Source organism: Nerophis lumbriciformis, linkage group LG28 (genome assembly GCF_033978685.3).
Source record: "Nerophis lumbriciformis linkage group LG28, RoL_Nlum_v2.1, whole genome shotgun sequence".
NCBI classification, from domain to species: Eukaryota; Metazoa; Chordata; class Actinopteri; order Syngnathiformes; family Syngnathidae; genus Nerophis; species Nerophis lumbriciformis.
This window is the reverse complement of record NC_084575.2, coordinates 13,868,435-13,890,008: the sequence shown is the minus strand read 5'-3', so window position 1 is coordinate 13,890,008 and position 21,574 is coordinate 13,868,435.

The following is a 21,574-nucleotide window of genomic DNA, read 5'->3' as shown; positions in this document are numbered from 1 at the left end:
TACATGTTTGGTTTAGAGTTGTGTTTGAATACATTTGTATTGCTTTTTTCATTAGGGCAAGTCCGACGGGCAGGAGGCCGCGGGGAAGACCCAGGACACATTGGGAAGACTATGTCTCCCGGCTGGGCTGTCGAACGCCTCGGGATCCCCCGAGAAGAGCTGGACGAAGTGGTTGGGGATAGGGAAGTCCGGGCTTCTCTGCTTAGGCTGCTGCCCCTGCAACCGGACCTCGGATAAGCGGAAGAAAATGGATGGATTTAGTATGACAGTTATACTGTCATATTAAGTAAAAAAAACTAACTTACAAAATATATTTTTTCTAGTAAATCTAACAAAGATACATTTCTCCAAGCATTATTAGTCATTTTGCATTTGTTGTTTAGGAGTTATGTTTAAATAACTGTCATAGTGAGTAAAACCTAATTTTTGTATTTGCAAAAACCTTACAAAAACAACTGATTCTAGTAAAAGTCACATGGATGCAACATTGCAGGCATTTTTAGACATGATTCATGTTTGATTTTGGAGTTGTGTTTATATAACTTTCATATTTAGTATTACAGTAATACTGTCATATTGAGTAATAAAAACTAACTTGTGTCTTTACAAACCTTACAAAATATTTTTTTTCCTGAAAAACTCACAAAGAGACATTTCTCCAGGCATTATTAGCCATTTGGCATGTGTGGTTTAGGAGTTATGTTTAAATAACTGTCAGATTGAGTGTGACAGTATACTGTGAGTAAAACCCATATTTTGTATTTGCAAACCTTACAAAAACAACTGATTCTAGTAAAACTCACATGGATACAAAATTACAGGCATTTTTAGAGATAATGCATGTTTGGTTTTGGAGTTATGTTTATATAACTTTCATGTTTAGTATGACAGTAACACTGTCATATTGAGTAAAAAAAACTAACTTGTGTCGGTACAAACATTACGAAAAAATTTTTTTCCAGTAAAACTCACAAAGAGACATTTCTCCAGGCATTAATAGCCATTGTGCATGTGTGGTTTAGGAGTTATGTTTAAATAGATGTCAAATTGAATGTGGCAGTTATACTGTCATTATGAGTGAAACCTAATGTTTGTAATTGTAAACCTTACCAAAATACCTGATTCTGGTAAAACTCACATAGATTCAATATTACATGCATTTTTAGACGGATTGCATATTTGGTTTTGGAGTTTTGATTATACAACTTTCATATTTAGTATGACAGTTATACTGTATATTACCATTGAGTAAAAAAAAAACCTAACTTGTGTCTTTGCAAACCTTACAAAAGATCGTTATTCTAGTAAAGACTTAGACTTAGACTTAGACTTTCTTTTTATTGTCATTCAAATTTGAACTTTACAGCACAGATAAGACCGAAATGTCGTAGTGCAGGATAAAAAAGCAATAAGGTGCATATTTCGATACATAAATATATATAAATAATATATACATACTATATATATACATATATATATATATATATATATATATATATATATATATATATATATATATATATATATATAAATATATATATATATATATATACATATATATATATATATATAATAAATAAATATATATAAATATATAAAAAAATAGATAAATAGATTAATGTGCAGATAAATATATTGCACTTTTTCCACATGCGCCCACGTTTATGGGTGCATGTTATATTGTTTATTTCATTCCAGCGAGTTAATTCATTTTGAGGGGAGTTGAGGAGATAATTTAATTATGATGCGTTCAAGAGTCTTACGGCCTGAGGGAAGAAGCTGCTACAGAAGCTTCGGAGGCTGCGGAACATCTTTCTAGAGTCCAGCAGTGAAAACTGTCCTTGGTGGGGGTGGGAGGAGTCTTTGCAAATTTTCTGAGCCCTGGTCAGGCAGCACTTTTTGCGATCTCCTGGATAGGAGGAAGAGGAGTCCTGATGATCTTTTCCGCCGTCCTCACCACTCTCTGGAGATACTTCCAGTCTGAGGCACTGCAGGCTCCAGTCCAGACAGAGATGCTGTTGGTCAGCAGGCTCGCTATAACAACGATACATCTCTCCAAGCATTAATAGCTATTTTGCATTTGTTGTTTAGGAGTTATGTTTAAATAACTGTCAAAGTAAATAAAACCTAATTTTGGTATTTGAAAACCTTACAAAAACAACTGATTCTAGTAAAATTCACACAGATACAATATTACAGGCATTTTTAGACACAATACATGTTTGGTTTTGGAGTAATGTTTGGCGCAGTGGAAGAATGGCCGTGCGCGACCCGAGGGTCCCTGGTTCAATCCCCACCTAGTACCAACCTCGTCATGTCCGTTGTGTCCTGAGCAAGACACTTCACCCTTGCTCCTGATGGGTGCTGTTTAGCGCCTTGCATGGCAGCTCCCTCCATCAGTGTGTGATGGGTAAATGTGGAAGTAGTGTCAAAGCACTTTGAGTACCTTGAAAGTAGAAAAGCGCTATACAAGTACAACCCATTTATTTATTTATTTATTTATATATAGTATAACAGCTATACTGTTATATTGAGTAAAAAAAACTAACTTGTGTCTTTACAAACCTTACACAATATATTTTTTCTAGTAAAACTCACAAAAAGACATTTCCCCAGGTATTATTAGCCATTGTGCATGTGTGGTTTAGGAGTTATGTTTAAATAAATGTCAAATTGAATGTGGCAGGTATACTGTCATGAGTAAAACCTAATTTTTGTAATTGTAAACCTTACCAAAATACCTGATTCTGGTAAAACTCACATAGATTGAATATTACATGCATTTTTAGACGGATTGCTTGTTTGGTTTTGGAGTTGTGTTTTTACAACTTTCATATTTAGTATAACAGTTATACTGTCATATTGAGTAAAAAAAAACAACTAACTTGAGTCTTTGCAAACCTTACAAAAGATCATTATTCTGGTAAAGACTTAGACTTTCTTTTTATTGTCATTCAAATTTGAACTTTACAGCATAGATAACATAATTTCGTTACATAAGCTCATGGTAGTGCAGGATACAAAAGCAATAAGGTGCATATATAAATAAATAAATATAAATAATATATAAATATACATATAAAATAAATAAATATACTTAAATATATATAAATAAATAAAAAGATTACTGTGCAGATAAATATATTGCACTTTTTCCACATACGCCCATGGGTGTATGTTATATTGTTTTTTTTTTTATTCCAGCGAGTTAATCCATTTTGAGGGGAGTTGAGGGGATAATTTAATTATAATGCGTTCAAGAGTCTTACGGCCTGAGGGAAGAAGCTGGAGGTTCTGCTTCGGAGGCTGCGGAACCTCTTAGAGTCCAGCAGTGAAAACAGTCCTTGGTGGGGGTGGGAGGAGTCTTTGCAAAATTTCTGAGCCCTGGTCAGGCAGCGCTTTTTGCGATCTCCTGGATAGGAAGAAGAGGATTCCTGAAGATATTTTCCGCCGTCCTCACCACTCTCTGGAGAGACTTCCAGTCTGAGGCACTGCAGGCTCCAGTCCAGACAGAGATGCTGTTGGTCAGCAGGCTCTCTATAACAAAGATACAGTTCTCCAAGCATTATTAGCTATTTGCATTTGTTGTTTAGGATTTATGTTTAAATAACTGTCATAGTGAGTAAAACCTAAATTTATTTAATCTATTTGCAAACCTTACAAAAACAATTGATTCTAGTAAAACTCATAGATACAATATCACAGGCATTTTTAGACATAATGCATGTTTGGTTTTGGAGTTGTGTTTATATAACTTTCATATTTAGTATTACAGTAATACTGTCATATTGAGTAAAAAAAACAAACTAACTTGTGTCTTTACAAACCTTACAAAATATTTTTCCCAGTAAAACTCAAAGATACATTTCTACAGGCATTATTAGCCATTTTGCATGTGCGGTTTAGGATTTATGTTTAAATAACTGTCATATTGAGTGTGACAGTAAAGTCATAGTGAGTAAAACAAACTAACTTGTGTCTTTGCAATGCTTACAAAAGAAAATGTTACTAGTAAAACTCACAAAAGATACATTTCTTCATTCATTATTAGAAAATGTTCATGTGTAGTTTAGGAGTTATGTTTTAATAACTGTCAAATTGAGTGTGGCAGTTATACTGTCATTAAGTGTTAAACCTAATTTTTGTATTTGCAAACCTTACAAAAACAACTGATTCTAGTAAAACTCACATAGGCAGGCATTTTAGACATTTCACATGTTTGGTTTAGGAGTTGTGTTTGAATACATTTTAATTGTTTTTTTCGTTAGGGCAAGTCTGACCGGCAGGAGGCCACGGGGAAGCCCCAGGACACATTGGGAAGACTATGTCAGCCGGCTGGCCTGGGAACGCTTCGGGATCCCCCGAGAAGAGCTGGACGAAGTGGCTGGGGAGAAGGAAGTCTGGGCTTCTCTGCTTAGGCTGCTGCCCCCGCAACCCGACCTCGGATAAGCGGAAGAAAATGGATACATTTAGTATGACAGTTATACTATTATATTGAGTAAAAAAAACTAACTTGTGTCTTTAAAAAACCTTACAAATTATATGTTTTCTAGTAAAACTCACAAAGATACATCTCCAGGCATTATAAGCCACTTTGCATGTGGTTTAGGGGTTATGTTTAAATAACTGCCATATTGAATGTGGCAGTTATACTGTCATTATGAGTAAAACCTAATTTTTGTAATTGTAAACCTTACCAAAATACCTGATTCTGGTAAAACTCACATAGATTCAATATTACAGGCATTTTTAGACGGATTGCATGTGTATTTTTGAAATTATGTTTATACAACTTTCTTATTTAGTATGACAGTGATACTATCATATTGAGTAAAAAAAAACTAACTTGTGTCTTTGCAAACCTTACAAAAGAACATTTTAGTAAAACTCAAAGATACATCTCCAGGCATTATTAGTCATTTTGCATTTGTTGTTTAGGAGTTATGTTTAAATAACAGTATATTCTCATATAGAGTAAAACCAAATTTTTGTATTTGCAAACCTTACAAAAACAACTGATTCTAGTAAAATTCACATGCATTCAATATTACAGTTATTTTTAGACATTTTGCCTGTTTGGTTTAGAAATTATGATGGAATACATTTGTATTGCTTTTTTCGCATTATCTCAGGATTTTAGGAATATTACTGTCGTATTGAGTAAAAAACTACTTTTTGTGTTTGCAAGCCTTAAAAAAAGCATATGTTTCGAGTAAAACTCACAATAATGCATTATTTCAGGCAATATTAGCTCATTTTTATGTGTAGTTTAGGAGTTATGTTTATTTACTGTCATATTGAGTGTACATTGTCATGGTGAAAAAAAAACTAATTTTTTTATTTGCAAAAATTTCAAACACAACCGATTCTAGTAAAACTCACATGCATTCAATATTACAGTTATTTTTAGACATTTTGCCTGTTTGGTTTAGAAATTATGATAGAATACATTGTATTGCTTTTGTCGCATTATCTCAGGATTTTAGGAATATTACTGTCATATTGAGTAAAAAACTACTTTTTGTGTTTGAAAGCCTTAAAAAAGCATATGTTTCGAGTAAAACTCACAATAATGCATTATTTCAGGCAATATTAGCTCATTTTTATGTGTAGTTTAGGAGTTATGTTTATTTACTGTCATATTGAGGGTACATTGTCATGGTGAAAAAAAACCTAATTTTTTTATTTGCAAAAATTTCAAACACAACCGATTCTAGTAAAACTCACATGGATTCAATATTACAGGCATTTTCCCACATTTTGCATGTTTGATTTAGGAAATATGATTGAATATATTTTCATTGCTTTTTTCGCATTATCTCAGGATTTTAGGAATATTACTGTCATATTGAGTAAAAAATTACTTTTTGTGATTGCAAGATTTGAAAAAGCATATGTTTCGAGTAAAACTCTGTAGAATGCATTATTTGAGGCATCATTAGCCATTTTGCATGTGTAGTTAGGAGTTATTTTTAAATAACTGTCATATTGAGTGTGACAGTATACTGTCATAGTGAGTAAAACTTATTTTTTGTATTTGCAAACCTTATAAAAACTACTGATTCTAGTAAAACTCACATGGATTTAATATTACAGGCATTTTTAGACATTTTGCATTGTTGGTTTAGGAATTATGTTGGAATACATTTTTATTGCTTTTTTCGCATTATCTCAGGATTTTAAGAACATTACTGTCATATTGAGTAAAAAACTACTTTTTGTGTTTGCAAGCCTTAAAAAAGCATATGTTTCGAGTAAAACTCACAAGAATGCATTATTTCAGGCAACATTAGCTCATTTTTAAGTGTAGTTTAGGAGTTATGTTTAACTTACCGTCATATTGAGTGTACATCGTCATGGTGAAAAAAACCTAATTTTTGTATTTGCAAAAACTTCAAACACAACCTAATCTAGTAAAACTCACATGGATTCAATATTACAGGCATTTTTACACATTTTGCATGTTTGATTTAGGAAATATGATTGAATATATTTTCATTGCTTTTTTCGCATTATCTCAGTATTTTAGGAATATTACCGTCATATTGAGTAAAAAGCTACTTTTTGTTTGCAAGATTTGAAAAAGCATATGTTTCGAGTAAAACTCCGTAGAATGCATTATTTGAGGCATCATTAGACATTTTGCATGTGTAGTTTAGGAGTTATGATTAAATAAATGTCATATTGAGTGTGACAGTTTACTTTCATAAAGAGTAAAACCTAATTTTTGTTTTTGCAAACTTCACTAAAACAACTGATTCTAGTAAAACTCACATGGATTTAATATTACAGGCATTTTTAGACATTTTGCATTGTTGGTTTAGGATTTATGTTGGAATACATTTTTATTGCTTTTTTCGCATTATCTCAGAATTTTAAGAACATTACTGTAATATTGAATAAAAACTACTATTTGTGTCTGCAAGCCTTAAGAAAGCATATGTTTCGAGGAAAACTCCCAAGGCTCCATTATTTCAAACATTATTAGCCATTTTGCATGAGTAGTTTAGGAGTTATGATTAAAAAACTGTCATATTCAGTGTGACAGTTTACTTTCATAAAGAGAAAAACCTAATTTTTGTTTTTGCAAACTTTACTAAAACAACTGATTCTAGTAAAACTCACATGGATTCAATAATACAGGCATTTTTACACATTTTGCATGTTTACTTTAGAAATTATGATTGAATACATTTTTATTGCTTTTTTCGCATTATCTCAGGATTTTAAGAACTTTACTGTCATTTTGAGTAAAAAAATACTTTTTGTGTTTGCAAGCCTTAAGAAAGCATATGTTTCGAGGAAAACTCCCAAGGATCCATTATTTCAAACATTATTAGCCATTTTGCATGAGTGGTTTAGGAGTTATGATTAAAAAATTGTCACATTGAGTGTGACAGTTTACTTTCATAAAGAGTAAAACCTAATTTTTGCTTTTGCAAACCTTACTAAAACAACTGATTCTAGTGAAACTCACAAGGATATAATATTACTGGCATTTTTAGACATTTTGCATTGTTGGTTTAGGAATTATGTTGGAATACATTTTTATTGCTTTTTTCGCATTATCTCAGAATTTTAAGAACATTACTGTCATATTGAGTAAAAAAAAAACGTTTTGTGTTTGCAAGCCTTAAGAAAGCATATGTTTCAAGGAAAACTCCCAAGGATCCGTTATTTCAAACATTATTAGCCATTTTGCATGAGTAGTTTAGGAGTTATGATTAAAAAACTGTCATGTTGAGTGTGACGTTTACTTTCATAAAGAGTAAAACTTAATTTTTGTTTTTGCAAACTTTACTAAAACAACTGATTCTAGTAAAACTCACATGGATTCAATAATACAGGCATTTTTACACATTTTGCATGTTTGGTTTAGAAATTATGATTGAAGATTTTTTTTTTGGCTTTTTTCGCATTATCTCAGGAATTGAAGAACATTACTGTCATATTGAGTAAAAAAATACTTTTTGTGTTTGCAAGCCTTAAGAAAGCATACGTTTCGAGGAAAACTCCCAAGGATCCATTATTTCAAACATTATTAGCCATTTTGCACGAGTAGTTTAGGAGTTATGATTAATAAACTGTCATATTGAGTGTGACAGTTTACTTTCCTAAAGAGTAAAACCTAATTTTTGTTTTGGCAAACCTTACTAAAACAACTGATTCTAGTAAAACGCACATGGATATAATATTACAGAAATTTTTAGACATTTCGCATTGTTGGTTTAGGAATTATGTTGGAATACATTTATTGCTTTTTTCGCATTATCTCAGAATTTTAAGAACATTACTGTCATATTGAGTAAAAAACTACTTTTTGTGTTTGCAAGCCTTAAAAAAGCATATGTTTCGAGTAAAACTCACAAGAATGCATTATTTCAGGCAATATTAGCTCATTTGTATGTGTAGTTTAGGAGTTATGTTTAATTTACTGTCATATTGAGTGTACATTGTCATGGTGAAAAAAAAACACTTTTTCTAATTGCAAACCTTTCAAACACAACTGATTCTAGTAAAACATACATTGATTCAATATTACAGGCATTTTTACACATTTTGCATGTTTGGTTTAGGAATTATAATGGAATACATTTTTTTTTTTGCTTTTTTCGTATTATCTCAGGATTTTAAGAACATTACTGTCATATTGAGTAAAAAACTACTTTTTGTGTTTGCAAGATTTAAAAAAGCATATGTTTCGAGGAAAACTCCTAAGGATGCATTATTTCAGGCATAAATAGCCATTTTGCTTTTGTGGATTAGGAGTTTTTAAATAACTGTCATATTGCGTGTGGCTGTTAGTTACCTAATCTTTGTATTTTTAAACCTTAAAACCTCCTGATTCTAGTAAAATTCACAAAGATACAACATTACAGGCATTTTTAAACATAATGCAGGTTTGGTTTTGGAGTTAGGTTTATAACTTTTCATATTTAGTATGACAGTTATACTGTCATATTAAGTAAAAAAAAAAAGACTTGTGTCTTTGCAAACCTTACAAAATATTTTTTTCCAGTAAAACTCACAAAGATACATTTCTCTTATTAGCCATTTTGCATGTGTGGTTTCGGAATTATGTTTAAATAACTGTCAGATACAGATACATGGGGAAGGCGTGGCGCAGTTGGGAGAGTGGCAGTTCCAGCAACCTGAGGGTTCTTAGTTCGATCCCCACCTTCTACCAACCTCGTCACGTCCGTTGTGTCCTTGAGGGAGACACTTTACCCTTGCTCCTGATGGGTTGTGGTTAGGGCCTTGCATGCCAGCTTCCGCCATCAGTGTGTGAATGTGTGTGTGAATGGATGAATGTAAAAATAGTGTCAAAGCGCTTTGTGTACCTTGAAGGTAGAAAAGCGCTATACAAGTATAGCCCATTTACCATAGTGAGTAAAACCAAATGTTTGTATTTACAAACCTTACAAAAACAACCCATTCTAGTAAAAGTCACACAGATACAATATTGTAGGCATTTTTAGACATAATGCATGTTTGGTTTTGGAGTTATGTTTATATAACCTCCTTTCTGAGCCGCCACCTTATCGTGGTAGAGGAGTTTGCGGGGCCCACTGATCCTAGGAGCTATGCTGTCTGTGGGCTTCTATGCCCCCTCACAGGCTCTCCCAAGACAAATAGGTCCTAGGTGAGGGATCAGACAAAGAGCAGCTCAAAGACCTTTATGAAAAGTACAAATCGAGGTCCTAGATTTTTCCTCGCCCGGACGCGGGTCACCGTGGCTCCCCTGTGGAGCCAGGCCCAGAGGTGGGGCACGATGGCGAGCGCCTGTTGGCTGGCTCAGCTCAATGAAGCAACGTGGTTCCCTCCACCAATGGGCTCACCACTCATGGGCTGGGTTATAGAGGTCGGGTGCAGTGTGAGCTGAGCGGCAGCCGAAGGCAGGGCACTTGGCGGTCCGATCATCGGCTACATAAGCTAGCTCTTCTGACGTGAAATGTCACCTCGCTGGGAGGGAAGGAGCCTGAGATGGTGTGCGAGGTGGAGAAGTTCCGGCTAGATATAGTTGGACTCACTTCGACGCACAGGAACCTGTTCTCTCGAGAGGGGCTGGACTCTCTTCCACTATGGCGTTGCAAGCAATGAGAGGCTGGGGTGGCAATTCTTGTTGTCCCCCCGGCTCAAAGACAAGAGTATGGGGTATCGGACTGTCTGATTGTGGCGGGTCGCTCCCTGTATGATCAGTGTAGGGCAGCCTTGGTTCGCCAAGGCTGCCCTTTGTCACCGATTCTGTTGTTAACTTTTATGGACAGAATTGCAGTCATGGCGTTGAGGGGATCCGGTTTGGTGGTTGCAGGATTAGGTCTCTGCTTTTTGCAGTTGATGTGGTCCTGATGGCTTCAACTGGCCAGGATCTCCAGCTCTCATTGGATGGCCGAGTATGAAGCGACTGGGATGAGAATCAGCACCTCCAAGTCCGAGTCCATGGTTCTCGCCCGGTAAAGGGTGGGGTGCCATTTCCAGGTTGAGGAGGCGATGGCACATACTAGATGGCCCCAAGTGGAGGAGTTCAAGTACCTAGGAGTCTTGTTCACGAGTGAGGGAAGAGTGGATCATGAGATCCACAGGCGGATCGGTGCGGCGTCTTCAGTAATGAGGACGCTATATCGATCCATTGTGGTGAAGAAGGAGCTGAGCCAGAATTAAAAGCTTTAAATTTACCGGTCGATCTACATTCCCATCCTGCACTTATGGTCATGGTTATGACCGAAAAGACAAGATCAAAGACAAGAGTTTCCTCCGCCGGGTGGCGGGTCTCTCCCTTAGAGATAGGATAAGAAGCTCTGTCATCCGGGAGGAACTCAGAGTAAAGCGCTGCTCCTCCACATTGAGAGGAGCCAGATGAGGTGGTTCGGGCATCTGCTCAGGATGCCACCCGAACGCCTCCCGAGGGAGGTGTTTAGGGCAAGTCCGACCGGCAGGAGGCCACGGGGAAGACCCAGGACACATTGGGAAGATTATGTCTCCCGGATGGCCTGGGAACGCCTCAGGATCCCCCGAGAAGAGCTGGAAGAAGTGGCTGGGGAGAGGGAAGTCTGGGCTTCTCTGTTTAGGCTGCTGCCCCCGCAACTCGACCTCGGTTAAGCGGAAGAAAATGGATGGATTTAGTAACGACAACAAAAAATGATTCTAGTAAAACTCACATGGATACAATTTTACAGGTATTTTTACACATAATGCATGTTTGGTTTTGGAATTATGTGTATATAACTTTCATATGTATTATGACAGTTATACTGTCATCTTGAGTAAAACTAACTTGTGTCTTTACAAACATTACAAACTATGTTTTTCCAGTAAAACTCACAAAAATAATTTTTTCCAGGCATTATTAGACATTTTTCATGTGTGGTTTAGGAAATATGTTTAAATAACTGTCATATTGAATGTGGCAGTTATACTGTTATTATGTGTAAAACCAAATTTTGTATTTGCAAACCTTACAAAAACAACTGATTCTAGTAAAACTCACTTAGATTCAATATTACAGGCATTTTTAGACATTTCACATGTTTGAATACATTTTTATTGCTTTTTTCGTTAGGGCAAGTCCGATCGGCAGGAGGCCACGGGGAAGACCCAGGACACATTGGGAAGACTATGTCTCAGGCTGGGCTGGGAACGCCTCGGGATCCCCCGAGAAGAGCTGGACAAAGTGGCTGGGGCTTCTCTGCTTAGGCTGCTGACCCCGCAACCCGACCTCGGATAAGCGGAAGAAAAAGGATGGATTTAGTATCACAGTTATACTGTCATATTGAGTAAAAAAACTATTTTTCATAGATTCAATATTACAGGCATCTTTAGATAGATTGCATGTTTGGTTTTGGAGATATGTTTATACAACTTTCATATTTAGTATGACAGTTATACTGTCATATTGAGTTAAAAAAAAAAAACTTGTGTCTGCAAACCTTACAAAAGATTATTATTCTAGTAAAACTAACAAAGATACATTTTTCCAAGCATTATTAGCATTTGTTGTTTTGGAGTTATAATGCTTGCGTTGAGAGGCGACGGGCTCGGGTGGCAATTCTTGTTGCCCCCCGGCTCAAAGCCTGCACGTTGGAGTTCAACCCAGTGGACCAGTGGGTAGCTTTCCTCCGCCTTCGGGTAGGGGGAAGGGTCCTGACTGTTGTTTGGCCTTACGCGCCAAACGGCAGCTCAGAGTACCCACCCGTTTTGGATTCACTCGAGGGAGTACTGGAAATTGCTCCACCGGGTGATTCCCTCGTTCTACTGGGGGCCTTCAACGCTCATCTTGGCAACAACAGTGAAACCTGGAGAGGCGTGATTGGGAAGAATGGCCACCCGGATCTGAACCCGAGTGGTGTTTTGTTATTGGACTTTTGTGCTCGTCACAGATTGTCAATAACAAACACCAAGTTCAAACATAAGGGTGTCCATATGTGCACTTGGCACCAGGACACCCTAGGCCGCAGTTCCATGATCGATTTTGTAGTTGTGTCATCGGATTTGCGGTCTCATGTTTTGGACACTCGGGTGAAGAGAGGGGCGGAGCTTTCTACCGATCACCACCTGGTGGTGAGTTGGCTGCGATGGTGGGGGAGGATGCCTGACAGACCTGGCAGGCCCAAACGCATTGTGAGGGTTTGCTGGGAACGCCTCCGGAAGAACTTTGAACATGTCACGAGGGAGGCGCTGGACATTGAGTCTGAGTGGACCATGTTCCGTGCCTCTCTTGTCGAGCCGGCTGATTGGAGCTGTGGCCGCAAGGAGTTTGGTGCCTGTCGTGGCTGTAATCCTAGAACCCGCTGGTGGACACCAGCAGTGAGGGATGCCGTCAAGCTGAAGAAAGAGCCTATCGGGTCCTTTTGGCTCTTGGGACTCCAGAGGCAGCCGACAGGCCAAGCCAAGTGCGGCTTCAGCGGTCGCAGAGGCAAAAACTCGGACATGGGAGGAGTTTGGAGAAGCCATGGAAAACGACTTCCAGACGGCTTCGAAGCGATTCTGGACCACCATCCGCCGGCTCAAGGGGGGGCAGCAGTGCACTGTAACACCGTGTATGGTGAGGATGGTGCGCTGCTGACCTCTACTGCAGCTGTTATTGATCGGTGGAGGGAATACTTCGAAGACCTCCTTAATCCCACCAACATGTCTTCCTATGAGGAAGCAGTGCCTGGGGAATCTGTGGTGGGCTCTCCTATTTCTGGGGCTGAGGATGCCAAGGTAGTTAAAAAGCTCCTCAATAGCAACACCCTGGGGGTGGATGAGATCCGTCCGGAGTTCCTTAAGGCTCTGGATGCTGTGGGGCTGTCTTGGTTGACAAGACTCTGCAACATCGCGTGGACATCGGGGGCGGTACTTCTGGATTGGGAGACCGGGGTGGTGGTTCCTCTCTTTAAGAAGGGGAACCAGAGGGTGTGTTTCAACTATCGTGAGATCACACTCCTCAGTCTTCCCGGTAAGGTCTATTCATGTGTACTGGAGAAGAGGCTACGCCGGATAGTCGAACCTCGGATTCAGGAGGAACAGTGTGGTTTACGTCCTGGTCGTGGAACTGCGGACCAGCTTTATACTCTCGGCAGGGTCCTTGAGGGTGCATGGGAGTTTGCCCAACCAGTCTACATGTGCTTTATGGACTTGGAGAAGGCATTCGACCATTTACCCCTGGAAGTCCTGTGGGGAGTGCTTAGAGAGTATGGGGTAACGGACTGTCTTATTGTGGCGGTTCGCTCCCTTTGCAAGAGTCAGAGCTTGGTCCGCATTGCCGGCAGTAAGTCGGACCCGTTTCCAGTGAGGGTTGGACTCCGCCAAGGCTGCCCTTTGTCACCGATTCTGTTCATAACCTTTATGGACAGAATTTCTAGGCGCAGTCAGGGTGTTGAGGGGATCCGGTTTGGTGTCTGCAGGATTAGGTCTCTGCTATTTGCAGATGATGTGGTCCTGATGGCTTCATCTGGCCAAGATCTTCAGCCCTCACTGGATCGGTTCGCAGACGAGTGTGAAGTGACTGGGATGTGAATCAGCACCTCCAAGTCCGAGTCCATGGTTCTCGCCCGGAAAAGGGTGGAGTGCCATCTCCGGGTTGGGGAGGAGATCTTGCCCCAAGTGGAGGAGTTCAAGGACCTCAGAGTCTTGTTCACGAGTGAGGGAAGAGTGGATCGTGAGATCGACAGGCGGAACGGTGCGGCGTCTTCAGTAATGCGGACGCTGTATTGATCCGTTGTGGTGAAGAAGGAGCTGAGCCGGAAGGCAAAGCTCTCGATTTACCGGTTGATCTACGTTCCCATCCTCACCTATGGTCATGAGCTTTGTGTCATGGCCAAAAGGACAAAATCACGGGTACAAGCGGCCGAAATGAGTTTCCTCCGCTGGGTGGCGGGGCTCTCCCTTAGAGATAGGGTGAGAATCTCTGTCATCCGGGAGGAGCTCAAAGTAAAGCCATTGCTCCTCCATTTCGAGAGGAGCCAGATGAGGTGGTTTGGGCATCTGGTCAGGATGCCACCCGAACGCCTCCCTAGGGAGGTGTTTCGGGCACGTCCGACCGGTAGGAGGCCCAGGAAGACCCAGGAAACGGGAAGCTTATCTCTCCCGGCTGGCCTGGGAACGCCCCAGGATCCCCCGGGAGGAGCTGGACGAAGTGGCTGGGGAGAGGAAAGTCTGGGCTTCCCTGCTTAGGCTGCAGCCCCCGCGACCCGACCTCGGATAAGCGGAAGAAAATGGATGGCTGGATGGATGGAGTTATGTTTAAATAACAGTCATAAAGAGTAAAACCTAATTTTTGTATTTGTAAACCTTACCAAAACAACTGATTTTAGTAAAACTCACACAGATTCAATATTACAGGCTTTTTTAGACATTTTGCTTATTTGGTGTAGGAATTATGATGGAATACATTGTTTTTGCTTATTTCGCATTATCTCAGGATTTTAAGAACTTTACTGTCATATTGAGGAAAACAAATACTTTTTGTGTTTGCAAGCCTTAAAAAAGCATATGTTCTCACAAGAATGCCTTATTTCAGGCATTATTAGCCATTTTTTATGTGTAGTTTAGGCATACTTGCCAAGCCTCCTGGATTTTCCAGGAGACTCCCGAAATTCAGCGCCTCTCCCGAAAACCTCCCGGGACAAATTTTCTCCCGAAAATCTCCCGAAATTCAGGCTGATCTGAGTGAGGACAGCCTGTATTCACGTCTGCTTTCCCACGATATAAACAGCATGCCTGACCAATCACGTTATAACTGTAGAATGATCGAGGGCGAGTTCTTGGTTTCTTATGTGGGTTTATTGTTAGGTAGTTTCATTCACGTCCTCCCAGCGCGGTAACAACACAAAACAACAGCAGTCACGTTTTCGTCTACCGTAAAGCAGTTCGTCTGCCGTAAACAGCAATGTTGTGACACTCTTTAAACAGGGCAATACTGCCATCTACTGTACATGCATATGTGACAATAACATCCAGGGCTTTTAGAGAGTGCAGTGCACAACTGCGCACACAACAAGGAGACGGAGCAGAAGAACGCGGAAGATACAGCCATGGCGACGCCGACGACGAGTAAGATGAAGAAACACGCTTATAAGTTCCAAGCCGCAGCTGCGATTGGACCTAGATAGCCTCCGGGAAGAAGTAGTGGAATACCAAGTGCTTGGCAGTGAAGATCTTCCTCAGGAAGCAAAGATTGACCGGTTTTTGGCCATGCTCGGGAGGGATGGAAAATTCCAGACTCTCGTGCATTTGATGAAAGCACTTTTGTTCGTGCCACACAGCAATGCATCATCAGAGAGGGTGTTCAGCATGGTTATAAAAATAGTGACAGAGAATAGAACAAGGATGGACAATTCAACCCTTAACTCAACAATGAGTAGATGAGTGTTATGTGTGTGTATATGTGTAAATAAATGAAAACTGAAATTCAAGTATTTATTTTATTTATATATATATATATATATATATATATATATATATATATATATATATATATATATATATATATGTATGTCTTATATCTCCTGATGATTGAGGGAACCCCTCATGAAACAGGCCTGTAGAGATGAAGTAGTCTTGTGATTTTTTCCCCACACATACATATATATATATTCATATATATATATATATATATATATATATATATATATATATATATATATATATATATATATATATATATATATATATATAGCTAGAATTCACTGAAAGTCAAGTTTTTTTTTATATATGTGTGTATATATATATATATATATATATATATATATATATATATATATATATATATATATATATATATATATATATATATATATATGAAATACTTGACTTAGTGAATTCTAGCTCTAAATATACTCCTCCCCTCTTAACCACGCCCCCACCCCACCCCCGACCAAACCTTCCCCACCCCCACCTCCTGAAATCGGAGGTCTCAATGTTGGCAAGTATGAGTTTAGGAGTTATGTTTAAATAACTGTCATAGTGAGTGTGGCAGCTACACTGTCATATTGAGTAAAAAAAACTAACTTGTGTCTTTGCAAACCTCACAAAAGAAAACGTTTCTAATAAAAATCACAAAGATACATTTCTTCACGCATTATTAGACATTTTTCATGTGTGGTTTAGGAGTTATGTTTAAATAACTGTCATATTGAGTGTGGCAGTTATACTGTCATTATGTGTAAAACCTAATTTTGTATTTGCAAACCTTATAAAAACAACTGATTCTAGTAAAACATAGATTCAATTTTACAGGCATTTTTAGACATTTTACATGTTTGGTTTAGGAGTTGTGTTTGAATACATTTTTTATTGCTATTTTCGTTAGGGCAAGGCCGACCGGCAGGAGGCCACGGGGAAGACCCAGGACACATTAGGAAGACTATCATTCAAGTACCTTGGGGTGTGGGTGGACAATAAGCTGGACTTGACTGTTAACACAGACCACTTGTACAGGAAAGGACAGAGCTGTACTTCCTGAGGCGGCTGTCCTTTGTCCCACACGCCATTAGACTGTACAACTCTTCTCTGGGGGGAGGGGGGCTACTAGGATGACAGGGGATGCAAATCAATAAGAGTGCAATATTTTTTCAAAACATGGTCACTACTGCCTAGTTTCTCTTGTTATATTCTTATTTTACTGTTATATTTTTATTCTCATTGTTGCTTTTTATTTTTATTCTATTGTAATATGTTTCTATTTTGTTTCAATTTATACCCCCATTATTTACTTTTCACTTTTTACAATTTTGTACACTACTGCTGGAATTTAAATTTTCCTGAGGGAACTCTCCTGAAGGAATCAATAAAGTACTATCTATGTATCTATCTATTTATGTCTCCTGGCTGGCCTGTAAATGCCTCGGGATCCCCCGAGAAGAGCTGGACAAAGTGGCTGGGGAGAGGAAAGTCTGGGCTTCTCTGCTTAGGCTGCTGCCCCCGCAACCTGACCTCGGATAAGCAGGAAGAAAATGGATGGATTTAGTATGACAGTTATACTGTCATATTAAGTAAAAAACTAACTTGGGTCTTTGCAAACATTACAAATTATATTTTTTCTAGTAAAACTCACAAATATACATAACTCAAGGCATTATAAGCCATTTTGCATGTGTGGTTTAGGACTTATGTTTAAATAATCGTCAGATTGAGTGTGACAGTATACTGTCATAGTGAGTAAAACCCATATTTTGTAATTGCAAACCTTATGAAAACAAATGATTCTACTAAAACTCACATGGATACAATATTACAGGCATTTTTAGACATAATGCATGTTTGGTTTTGGAGTAATGTTTATATAACTTTCATATTTTGTATGACAGTAATACTGTCATATTAAATAAAAAAAACTAACTTGTATCTGTACAAACCATAAAAAATGTTTTTTTTCCCAGTAAAACTCACAAAGAGACATTTCTCCAGGAATTATTAGCCATTGTGCACGTGTGGTTTAGGAGTTATGTTTAAATAAATGTCAAATTGAATGTGGCAGTTATACTGTTATTATGAGTAAAACCTAATTTTTGTAAATGTTAACCATACCACAATACCTGATTCTGGTAAAATAGATTCAATATTACAGGCATTTTTAGACATTTTACATGTTTGGTTTAGAGTTGTGTTTGAATACATTTTTATTGCTTTTTTCATTAGGGCAAGTCCGACGGGCAGGAGGCCGCGGGGAAGACCCAGGACACATTGTGAGTGAAACCTAATTTTTGTAATTGTAAACCATACCAAAATACCTGATTCTGGTAAAACTCACATAGATTCAATATTACATGCATTTTTAGACGGATTGCATGTTTGGTTTTGGAGTTATGATTATACACCTTTCATATTTAGTATGACAGTTATACTGTATATTACCATTGAGTAAAAAAAAACCCTAACTTGTGTCTTTGCAAACCTTACAAAAGATCGTTATTCTAGTAAAGACTTAGACTTAGACTTAGACTTTCTTTTTATTGTCATTCAAATTTGAACTTTACAGCACAGATAAGAACGAAATGTCGTAGTGCAGGATAAAAAAGCAATAAGGTGCATATTTCGATAAATAAATATATAAATACTATATATGGGACGGCGTGGCGCGGTGCGAGAGTGGCCGTGCGCGACCCGAGGGTCCCTGGTTCAATCCCCACCTAGTACCAACCTCGTCATGTCTGTTGTGTCCTGAGCAAGACACTTCACCCTTGCTCCTGATGGGTGCTGGTTAGCGCCTTGCATGGCAGCTCCCTCCATCAGTGTGTGAATGTGTGTGTGAATGGGTAAATGTGGAAGTAGTGTCAAAGCGCTTTGAGTACCTTGAAGGTAGAAAAGCGCTATACAAGTACAACCCATTTATCATTTATATATATATATATATATATATATATATATATATATATATATATATATATATATATATATATATATATATATATATATATATATATAAATATATATAAATAGATAAATAGATTACTGTGCAGATAAATATATTGCACTTTTTCCACATGCGCCCACGTTTATGGGTGTATGTTATATTGTTTTTTTTTTTTATTCCAGCGAGTTAATCCATTTTGAGGGGAGTTGAGGGGATAATTTAATTATAATGCGTTCAAGAGTCTTACGGCCTGAGGGAAGAAGCTGGAGGTTCTGCTTCGGAGGCTGCGGAACCTCTTTCTAGAGTCCAGCAGTGAAAACAGTCCTTGGTGGGGGTGGGAGGAGTCTTTGCAAATTTTCTGAGCCCTGGTCAGGCAGCGCTTTTTGCGATCTCCTGGATAGGAGGAAGAGGATTCCTGAAGATCTTTTCCGCCGTCCTCACCACTCTCTGGAGAGACTTCCAGTCTGAGGCACTGCAGGCTTCAGTCCAGACAGAGATGCTGTTGGTCAGCAGGCTCTCTATAACAAAGATACAGTTCTCCAAACATTATTAGCTATTTGCATTTGTTGTTTATGGCTTCACGGTGGCAGAGGGGTTAGTGCATCTGCCTCACAATACGAAGGTCCTGAGTAGTCTTGGGTTCAATCCCGGGCTCGGGATCTTTCTGTGTGGAGTTTGCATGTTCTCCCCGTGACTGCGTGGGTTCTCTCCGGGTACTCCGGCTTCCTCCCACTTCCAAAGACATGCACCTGGGGATAAGTTGATTGGCAACACTAAATTGGCCCTAGGGTGTGGATGTGAGTATGAATGTTGTCTGTCTATCTGTGTTGGCCCTGTGATGAGATGGCGACTTGTCCAGGGTGTACCCCGCCTTCCGCCCGATTGTGGCTGAGATAGGCTCCAGCGCCCCCCGCGACCCCAAAGGGAATAAGCGGTAGAAAATGGATGGATGGATGGGTTTAGGATTTATGTTTAAATAACTGTCATAGTGAGTAAAACCTAAATTTTGTATTTGCAAACCTTACAAAAACAATTGATTCTAGTAAAACTCACAGATACAATATCACAGTCATTTTTTAGACATAATGCATGTTTGGTTTTGGAGTTGTGTTTATATAACTTTCATATTTAGTATTACAGTAATACTGTCATATTGAGTAAAAAAAAAAAACAACTAACTTGTGTCTTTACAAACCTTACAAAATATTTTTCCCAGTAAAACTCAAAGATACATTTCTACAGGCATTATTAGCCATTTTGCATGTGCGGTTTAGGATTTATGTTTAAATAACTGTCATATTGAGTGTGACAGTAAAGTCATAGTGAGTAAAACAAACTAACTTGTGTCTTTGCAATGCTTACAAAAGAAAATGTTACTAGTAAAACTCACAAAAGATACATTTCTTCATGCATTATTAGAAAATGTTCATGTGTAGTTTAGGAGTTATGTTTTAATAACTGTCAAATTGAGCGTGGCAGTTATACTGTCATTAAGTGTTAAACCTAATTTTTGTATTTGCAAACCTTACAAAACAACTGATTCTAGTAAAACTCACATAGATTCAATATTGCAGGCAATTTAGACATTTCACATGTTTGGTTTATGAGTTGTGTTTGAATACATTTTAATTGCTTTTTTTCGTTAGGGCAAGTTCAACCGGCAGGAGGCCACGGGGAAGCCCCAGGACACATTGGGAAGACTATGTCAGCCGGCTGGCCTGGGAACGCTTCGGGATCTCCCGAGAAGAGCTGGACGAAGTGGCTGGGGAGAGGGAAGTCTGGGCTTCTCTGCTTAGGCTGCTGCCCCCGCAACCCGACCTCGGATAAGCGGAAGAAAATGGATACATTTAGTATGACAGTTATACTATTATATTGAGTAAAAAAAACTAACTTGTGTCTTTAAAAACCTTACAAATTATATGTTTTCTAGTAAAACTCACAAAGATACATCTCCAGGCATTATAAGCCATTTTGCATGTGGTTTAGGGGTTATGTTTAAATAACTGCCATATTGAATGTGGCAGTTATACTGTCATTATGAGTAAAACCTAATTTTTGTAATTGTAAACCTTACCAAAATACCTGATTCTGGTAAAACTCACATAGATTCAATATTACAGGCATTTTTAGACGGATTGCATGTGTAGTTTTGAAATTATGTTTATACAACTTTCTTATTTAGTATGACAGTGATACTGAGTAAAAAAAACTAACTTGTGTCTTTGCAAACCTTACAAAAGAACATTTTAGTAAAACTCACAAAGATACATTTCTTCATGCATTATTAGAAAATGTTCATGTGTAGTTTTGAAGTTATGTTTATATAACTTCCATATATAGTATGACAGTTATACTGTTATATTGAGTAAAAAAAAACTAACTTGTGTCTTTACAAACCTTACAAAATATTGTTTCCCAGTAAAACTCACAAAGATACATTTCTACAGGCATTATTAGCCATTTTGTATGTGTGGTTTAGGAGTTATGTTTAAATAACTGAAATTGAGTGTGACAGTATACTGTCAAGGTGAGTAAAAAAAAAACTAACTCGTGTCTTTGCAAACCTTACAAAAGAAAATGTTACTAGTAAAACTCACAAAGATACATTTCTTCATGCATTATTAGAAAATGGTCATGTGTTGTTAGGAGTTATGTTTAAATAACTGTCATTTTGAGTGTGGTAGTATAAATGCCACACATATTGAGTTATAAAGTTAAGTGTAAAACCTAATTTTTGTA